Here is a 9,923-nt window from a genome sequence, read left to right as displayed (position 1 = left end):
GTGTTGATTGTCAACACAGGGCTCTAGGCTGTGATTGGACACAGCCGATCAGTAGGTCACGGCCACGAATCATTGTCCAGGACCTGCTGACAAAAATCCCACTGTGTCAAATCACAGCGGGAGCCAGCAGAGGGGGGCGCACACATGCGTTCTGTTCCCGGAAGAGGCCAGCGATGTCACTGTACAGGTCGCCCGTCCACAGAACATTCCAAGGCAGAGGTGGATATACACTATATCAGTGATCCCTGACCCCCGGGCCGGGGACCGATACCTGTCCGTGGATCAAATGGTACCGGTCCGCCCAAAGAACATTACATTATTTCCATTTTAGAAAAAAACATTTTTTTCAGAAAAGGGTGGACCCGGGGCGCAGAGCAGTGCGCCCTGAGCCCACCCATTTGTGTGACAATAGCGAATGAATATTCGCTATTGTCACACGGATCCTCCTCCTGGCCAATCAGGAAGTGGGTCCGAGATCCATTTCCTAATAGGTCGAAAGGCGAACCTATGCCATTGGCCAAGGAGGAGGAGGGAGGACTCGAAGAGACTCGGGGAGACTGAGGAGAAGCCGCCGCTGCAAATCAGGTAAGTGCACTGGTAACTCTGCATTGATTGGGGGCATGCTGGTCACTGTGCATTGATTGGGGGCATGCTGGTAACTCTGCATTGATGGGGGCATGCTGGGCACTCTGCATTGATTGGGGGCACGCTGGTCACTGTGCATTGATGGGGGCACACTGTGGTCACTCTGCATTGATTCGGGGCACGCTGTGGTCACTTTGCATTGATGGGGGCACGCTGTGGTCACTCTGCATTTATTGGGGGCATGCTGTGGCACTCTGCATTGATGGGGTCACGCTGTGGCACTCTGCATTGATTGGGGTCAGGCTGTGGCACTCTGCATTGATTGGGGTCACGCTGTGGCACTCTGCATTGATTGGGGTCACGCTGTGGCACTCTGCATTGTCTCCCCCCCCCCCCCCTCAGCGGGCCACGGAAAAATGATCAAACGTTGACCAGTCCACGGCGATAAAAAGGTTGGGGGGCACTGCACTATATTACCAAAAGTATTGCCTTTACACGCACATGAACTTTAATAGCATCCCAGTCTTAGTCCGTAGGGTTCAATATTGAGTTGGCCCACCCTTTGCAGCTATAACAGCTTCTACTCTTCTGGGAAGGCCGTCCACAAGGTTTAGGAGTGTCTATGGGAATGTTTGACCATTCTTCCAGGAGCTCATTTGTGAGGTCAGGCACTAATGTTGGAGAGAAGGCCTGGCTCGCAGTCTCCGCTCTAATTCATCCCACAGGTGTTGAGGTCAGGACTCTGTGCAGGTCAGTCATGTCCCCCCCCCCCCCCCCCAAACTTGCTCATCCATGTCTTTATGGAACTTGCTTTGTGCACTGGTGCGCAGTCATGTTGGAAAAGGAAGGGACCATCCCCAAACTCCTCCCACAAAGTTGGGAGCAAATAATCATCCAAAATGTCTTGGTATGCTGATGCCTTAGAAGTTGCCTTCACTGGAACTAAGGGGCCAAGCCCAACCCCTGAAAAACACCCCCACACCATAATCCTCCCTCTACCAAATGATTGGGACCAGTGCACAAAGCAAGGTCCATAAAGGCATGGATGAGTGAGTTTGGGGTGGAGGAACGTGACTTGGTTCTGACCTTTCATTGTTTTTGAGCAGTATATATTGGGGGGGGGGGGGGCAGTATGTGTGTGGAGGGTGATCAGGAGTGAAGAGACTCTCACCTGCTTTGTACTTTTGTTTTCTTCTGACCTATCATCAAACTCGATGCAACGTTCAGCTCTTCTCCGCTGGAGCTGGGAAGAGAAGAGTCATTGACATGTCAGACTTCGGCTGTATTAGGCAAAGCTGGATTCTCTCTGAAGCGATGGAACTGGCACACTTCCTTCTCTGAAATGATTGTCCTACTGCACCCCCACCCCGCCTTCCCACCCCATTTGTCGGAGAAGCATGAATAATATGGAGGACCGTGGCAGAGCAGTCACTTGCTTTGTGCTTGGAGGAACGTACAGCAGCTCCTGGTGTCTACATCTAGATCTCTCTTTCACCTCTAGGGCCCATTTACAGTATATGCTCCAATCTATAGTACATGGTCATGGCGGGGGGTGGTGTGTTCTCCATGTATATGGGAAGTTCAATATATGTGTAGGGGCCGGAACAAGAGGGGGGCAGGAGGGGTTGCTGCCCTGGGTGCTGGGATTTTTTGATGTGGGGGGGGGGGGGGCACTGCAATGAGAGTTCCTGATGCTACAAGCTGACAGGAGTACTGACAGCAACTTCACTACTCCTGTCAGTGCAGAAAGTTACAGGCCAAATCTACAGCGGAGTAGAGAGCCGGGAGTCGGCTGTGCTCCTTCTCCCCTCCAGTTCCACACTAGTGCCACTGCCGCTCTGCTGATCGAGTGTCAAATCAGAAGCAGAATGCAAGATGAGGAGGAGCCCAGGGGCAGAATGCAAGATGAGGAGGAGCCCAGGGGCAGAATGCAAGGTGAGGAGGAGCCCAGGGGCAGAATGCAAGATGAGGGGGAGCCCAGGGGCAGAATGCTAGATGAGGAGGAGCCCAGGGGCAGAATGCGAGATGAGGAGGAGCCCAGGGGCAGAATGGAAGATGAGGAGGAGCCCAGGTGGCAGAATGGAAGATGAGGAGGAGCCCAGGGGCAGAATGCAAGATGAGGAGGAGCCCAGGGGCAGAATGCAAGGTGAGGAGGAGCCCAGGGGCAGAATGCAAGATGAGGAGGAGCCCAGGGGCAGAATGCTAGATGAGGAGGAGCCCAGGGGCAGAATGCAAGATGAGGAGGAGCCCAGGAGCAGAATGGAAGATGAGGAGGAGCCCAGGTGGCAGAATGGAAGATGAGGAGGAGCCCAGGGGCAGAATGCAAGATGAGGAGGAACCCAGGTGGCAGAATGGAAGATGAGGAGGAGCCCATGAGGCAGAATGCAAGATGAGGAGGAGCCCAGGGGCAGAATGCAAGATGAGGAGGATCCCAGGGACAGAATGGAAGATGAGGAGGAGAGCAGGGCAGAATGCAAGATGAGGAGGAGCCCAGGGGCAGAATGCAAGATGACGAGGAGCCCATGAGGCAGAATGCAAGATGAGGAGGAGCCCAGGGGCAGAATGTAAGATGAGGAGGAGCCCAGGGGAAGAATGCAAGATGAGTAAAAAACATTTTTGCTGGGGATGAGAATGTGCTAGTAGAGGGGAAGGAGAATAGAATTAATTCTAGGTGAGCGGGATTTTTGCTGAAAGATGGGAGGGGGTAGTGACAGGGGTAAGATTTGTTCTAGGAGAAGAAACATTTTTTTTGGGGGGGAGAGGAGCAGGATTTGTGCTGGGAGATGGAATTTGGGAGGTGACCGGAGTAAGATTTCTTTTAGGAGGGGAAATTCCAAGGGGATGTGCTAGAAGGGATGATTGGGGGGGATTTATGCTTGAAGAGGGGAGGGGGGGGTTGTGCTGTGGGTTTCATGGAGGGGATTTGTTCTGGCAGGGGGAATTTGGGGGGGACCAGGGGTTAAATCTGTTCTAGGAGGGAAAATTGGGGGGGGGGAGTTTGAGCTAAGAAGGGTGATGGGGGGGGGGATAATTTGTGCTTGGAGGAACAATTGGGGGGAATTTGTGCTAGGGGGATGGGGGAGTTTGTGCTGCGAGGGGGAAGTTGGGGGGGGGGGCAGCAGGGAGTATGATTTGCTATAGGATGAGAGATTTGGGGGCATGTGCTAGGAGGGGTGATTTAGGCGGATTTGTGCTGGGGGATGGGGGAAGAAAGAGAATTTGAGCTAGGAGGAGGGATGGGACGGGGGGGGGGCTTGTACTGGAAGGGTTAATTTGGGAGAGGAGGAGAATTGTTTTGGGTGGGTAATTTGTGCTAATAGGGATGGTTGGGGGGGGGTTATTTGGGGAGAGAGGATTTGAGCTGGGACGGGGCATGGGGGAGGGGCATAGGTCTGTGCCAGAAGAGGGGATTTTAGCAGTGGGGATTTGTACTGGGAGGAGGGGAGAATTTTGTTTGTGCAATATTTTGGCCTGCAAAGAGAATTTATGTTTAGAGGTAAGCGTGCAGATTTTTTTGGGGAGGGGGCGGGGTTTGCTGACATATAATGTTCATAAATCTTGGAGTGGGGCGCAGTTTGGCATCTTTGCCCTGGGCGCTACATAGCCTTATCCCAGCAAGGTGTGGAGGGTGGTCGGTAGGGAGTGACACTCACCTGCTCTGTACTTTTGTTGTGTTCGGACTCGATGTAACGTTCAGCTCTTCTCGTTGTCCATCGCTGGCACTGGGAAGAGAAGAGTCATTGACTGGTCAGCCTTCAGCTGTAATAGGAAAGCCTGGTTCTCTCTGATGTGATTGAGGGGTTAAATGTGTGCCTAGCAATGTGTAATGTGCGCTGATTTTCACTACAGATCTCCGTTTCTCATCCCTGCTTTCCAGGGATAAGAAACAGAGAGATCGTTCCCTCTGTACAGAGCCCTGTGTTGATTGTCAACACAGGGCTCTGGGCTGTGATTGGACACAGCCGATCAGTAGGTCACGGCCACAAATCATTGTCCAGGATCTGCTGACAAAAATCCCAACTGTGTCTAATCACAGCGGGAGCCAGCAGAGGGGGGCGCACACATGCGTTCTGTTCCCGGAAGAGGCCAGCGTTGGCGCTGTACAGGTCGCCCGTCCGCAGAACATTCCAAGGCAGAGGTGGATATACACTATATCAGTGATCCCCAACCCAACTCCTAAATCTTGTGGACGGCCTTCCCAGAAGAGGTGAAGCTGTTATAGCTGCAAAGGGTGGGCCAACTCAATATTGAACCCTACGGACTAAGACTGGGATGCCATTAAAGTTCATGTGTGTGTAAAGGCAGGCGTCCCAATATTTTTGACAATATAGAGTATATCTTTTTTGCCCAGAATTTGTTTAAAAAAAAAAAAAGGAATGAAGCGGTTTCCAGCTCACCTGGCCTTCCCATTGGTTGCGCTCATCTCTGTCGAGTTTTTCACAGACAGGCCTGACTTATCCAGAGTTTCGGATGCACCAGCAGGACGCGGAATTCTAGATAAACAGAGAAGACTCAACCAATCACTCACCCGATATATATTTTATCATATCCTTAACATACTATACCTCAAAGTTTTCAAAATGAATCCCTATCTGCCCTGTCCCTTTAAAAATGTCTGACCGCCAGGAAGATCATCAATCATGTGACCAATGTTATTGGCTGTCATAGTGGTCACGTGATCGGAAACCAGTCCTACCAGATACCGATCGTTACTGGGGACTGAGAGCTGTCTTCAACAGCTCGGTCTCTGCAGTGAGGACGCTCCTAGCACAGAAATATTGGTTGCCCAGTGACACATATGTGCGACGTGTGAGCGCTAAACCCTGCTCTTTTGCTGCCACACATACAGAATCTCACAAAAGTAAGTACACCCCTCACATTTTTGTAAATATTTTATTATATCTTTTCATGTGACAACACTGAAGAAATGACACTTTGCTACAATATAAAGTAGTGAGTGTACAGCTTGTATAACAGCAGGGCTTTTTTTCAGCGGGAACGCGGGGGAACGCAGTTCCGGCACCTCTAGCAAGGGGTGCTGGAGGGTCTACTGGTGCTGGATCTATTGATGCTGGAGGGGATCTATTTTTGGATGGCAATCTATTGTTGCTGGTGGAGGATCTTTTGATACTGTGGATTAATTGTTGCTGGAAGGGATCTACTGTTTGGGGAGGGGGTCTACTGTTGCTGGCTGCTAGAGAGTCTATTGATGCTGGCTGCTGGGAGATCTTTTGCTGCTGCTGGTGGTCTATTGCTGCTGGGGGGTATATTGCTGCTGGCTGTGAGGGATCAATTTTATTGCTTTTCTTGTTTTTAATAACCAAATCCCATACATTCCACTACAAAATTATACTTGGCTCTATATTCTCTAAAAGTGGCTGTACTGGAAGCTGGGTAGGGGTTGGATCCAAGTGTCGGTGCTCAGAGGTGGGTAGGGGTGGATCCAAGGGTTAGTGCTTGAAGGTGGGTAGGGGCGGAGACACAAAGTAACTTAGAAAGGGGAGTTCCTGCACCTTTTCTCTGAGAAAAAAAAGCCCTGTATAACAGTGTAAATTTACAGTCCCCTCAAAATAACTCAACACACAGCCATTAATGTCTAAACCGCTGGCAACAAAAGTGAGTACACCCCCTTAGTGAAAATGTCCAAATTGGGCCCAATTAGCCATTTTCCCTCCTCGGTGTCATGTGACCCGTTAGTGTTACAAGGTCTCAGGTGGGAATGGGGAGCAGGTGTGTTAAATTTGGTGTTATCGCTCTCACTCTCTCATACTGGTCACTGGAAGTTCAACATGGCACCTCATGGCAAAGAACTCTCTGAGGATCTGAAAAAAAGAATTGTTGCTCTACATAAAGATGGCCTAGGCTATAAGAAGATTGCCAAGACCCTGAAACTGAGCTGCAGCACGGTGGCCAAGACCATACAGCGGTTTAACAGGACAGGTTCCACTCAGAACAGGCCTCACCATGGTCCACCAAAGAAGTGGAGTGCTCAGTGCTCAGCGTCATATCCAGAGGTTGTCTTTAGGAAATAGATGTATGAATGCTGCCAGCATTGCTGCAGAGGTTGAAGGGGTGGGGGGTCAGCCTGTCAGTGCTCAGACCATACGCCGCACACTGCATCAAATTGGTCTGCATGGCTGTCATCCCAGAAGGAAGCCTCTTCTAAAGATGATGCACAAGGAAGCCTGCAAACAGTTTGCTGAAGACAAGCAGACTAAGGACATGGATTACTGGAACCATCTCCTGTGGTCTGATGAGACCAAATTAACCTTTTTGGCGGGCGGTCGGCAAGTGGTTAATGAAGAGCAGAGTGAAGGACTGCAGAGAAAGTGATATGGGCTCTTTCACACTTGGAGTCTGTCGAACGGACTCCGTTTATCTCAGCAGGGGATCGATCCGCCGTTTCCCCGCTGAGCAGGAGAATGACAGCTGTCAGTTCCCCATGCATCTCTATGGGGGAATCGGATGGGAACGGACCGCCGGTCCCTTCTCAGCCGATCCCATCCAATCCGATCCACTCGACGAATGGGAAAAAGGATTTCGATCCGTCCAGATTTGACGAATCGGATGTCAGTGGACATGTCTCCGCGGACATCCGATGCCCCATAGAGATGCATGGGGTGACCGTTAAGATCCGCCAAAAGAACTGACAGGCGGATCTGAACGGTGCGCCTGTGTGAAAGGGCCCTAAGGCTGCATTTTGGGACCAGACAGGGACAGCTAAAGGGCCGTGTGGAATGCCCAGAGCTGAGAGCAGAGGCTGCAAGACATGCAGTGCAGATTTATGGAGGGGACAGCTGATAGAAGAAGGTGAAGGGTTAATGTGAAGAGGAAAGAGGAGCAGAAGAATCGCTGCTGACTTACGATTGCGCAGGAAATATAAAGAGACGACTTGCTGCGGACAAAGTGAAAGTGACCAAAAAGGAAGACTCAAGTGACCTAGCCTAGGAAGGAGAACAAGCTGACAGGGGGAGGGGAGTGATTAACCACTTCAGCTCCGGAAGGATTTACCCCCTTCTTTCAAATATATATTTTGTATCAGTATATATTTTGTATCAGTATATATTTTGCATCAGTATAGATTTGTTACTTTAAAATAATATGTAAGTGTCATGAAAACCGAATCACATTCGAATTTATTGAGATTCGTTAACCACTTCAGCTCCGGAAAGGTTTGACCCCCTTAATGACCGGGCCATTTTTTCTTGCGATTCGGCACTGCATTACTTTAACTAACAATTGCGCAAACGTGTGACGCTGTACCCAAATAAAATTGATGTCCTTTTTTCCCCACAAATAGAGATTTATTTTGGTGGTATTTGATCACCTGTGCGGTTTTTAGTTTTTGCGCTATAAACAAAAAAAGAGCGACAATTCTGAAAAAAAAAAAAAACAATATTTTTTACTTTCTGCTATATATCATTCCCAATAAAAAAAACTTAAAAAATCTTTTTTTTTTTTTTAATCAGTTTAGGCCACTTTTGTTGCCAGAGGTTTAGACATTAATGGCTGTGTGTTGAGTTATTTTGAGGGGACAGCAAATTTATACTGTTATACAAGCTGTACACTCACTACTCTACATTGTAGCAAAGTGTCATTTCTTCAGTGTTGTCACATGAAAAGATAGAATAAAATATTTACAAAAAATGAGAGGGGTGTACTTACTTTTGTGAGATACTGTATACAGTTCCTTGAAAAAGTTTTCACACCCCTTGAAATTTTCCACATTTTGTCATGTTACAACCAAAAACGTAAATGTATTTTATTGGGATTTTTTGTGATAGACCGACACAAAGTGGCCATAATTGTGAAGTGGAAGGAAAATTATAAATATTTTTCAACTTTTTTTTTTACAAATAAATCTGTGAAAAGTGTGGCGTGCATTTGTATTCACCCCCCTTTACTCTGATATCCCTAACTAAAATCTAGTGCAACCAATTGCCTTCAGAAGTCACCTAAATATAAATAGTCCACCTGTGTGTAATTTAATCTCAGTATAAATAGAGCTGTTCTGTGAAGCCCTCAGAGGTTTGTTAGAGAACCTTAGTTAACAAACTGCATCATGAAGGCCAAGGAACACACCAGACAGGTCAGGGATAAAGTTGTGGAGAAGTATAAAGCAGGGTTAGGTTATAAAGAAAATCTCCCAAGCTTTGAACATCTCACGGAGCGCTGTTCAATCCATCATGGGAAAATGGAACAGTATGGCACAACTGCAACTCTACCAAGACATGGCCGTCCACCTAAACTGACCGGCCGGGCCCCTACCAAGACATGGCCGTCCACCTAAACTGACCGGCCGGGCCCCTACCAAGACATGGCCGTCCACCTAAACTGACCGGCCGGGCCCCTACCAAGACATGGCCGTCCACCTAAACTGACCGGCCGGGTAAGGAGAGCATTCATCAGAGAAGCAGCCAAGAGGCCCATGGGAACTCTGGAGGAGCTGCAGAGATCCACAGCTCAGGTGGGAGAATCTGTCCACAGGACAACTATGAGTCGTGCGCTCCACAAATCTGCCCTTTATGGAAGAGTGAGAAGAAGAAAGCCATTGGTGGAAGAAAGACATAAGAAGTCCAGTTTGCAGTTTGGGAGAAGCCATGTGGGGGACACAGCAAACATGTGGAAGAAGGAGCTCTGCTCAGATGAGACCAAAATTCAACTTTTTGGTTTAAATGAAAAACACTATGTGTGGGAAAACTAACACTGCACATCACCCTGAACACACCATCCCCACTGTGAAACATGGTGGTGGCAGCGTCATGGTGTGGGGATGCTTTTCTTCAGCAGGGACAGGGAAGCTGGTCAGAGTTGATGGGAAGATGGATGGAGCCAAATACAGGGAAATCTTAGAAGAAAATGGGTTAGAGTCTGCAAAAGACTTGAGACTGGGGTGGAGGTTCACCTTCCAGCAGGACAACGTCCCGAAACATCCAGCCAGAGCTACAATGGAATGGTTTACATCAAAGCATATTCATGTGTTAGAATGGCCCAGTCACAGTCCAGACCTAAATCACATTGAGAATCTGTGGCAAGACTTGAAAATTGCTGTTCACAGACGCTCTCCATCCAATCTGACAGAGCTTGAGATATTCTGCAGAGAAGAATGGACAGAAATGTCCTCTCTAGATGTGCAAAGCTGGTAGAGACTTCCCCAAAAATACTTCCAGCTGTAATTGCAGGGAAAGGCGGTTCTACAAAGTATTGACTCCGGGGGGTGAATACAAATGCAGCCACACTTTTCACAGATTTATTTGTATCATTTATCATTTTCCTTCCACTTCACATTGATGTGCCACTTTGTGTCGGTCTATCAGATAAAATCCCAATAAGATACA

Source organism: Pelophylax lessonae, assembly GCF_965119305.1.
Source record: "Pelophylax lessonae genome assembly, chromosome: 13".
In the NCBI taxonomy this organism is placed as follows: domain Eukaryota; kingdom Metazoa; phylum Chordata; class Amphibia; order Anura; family Ranidae; genus Pelophylax; species Pelophylax lessonae.
The sequence above is the reverse complement of the archived record's forward strand: the minus strand, read 5'-3'. Positions refer to the sequence as shown.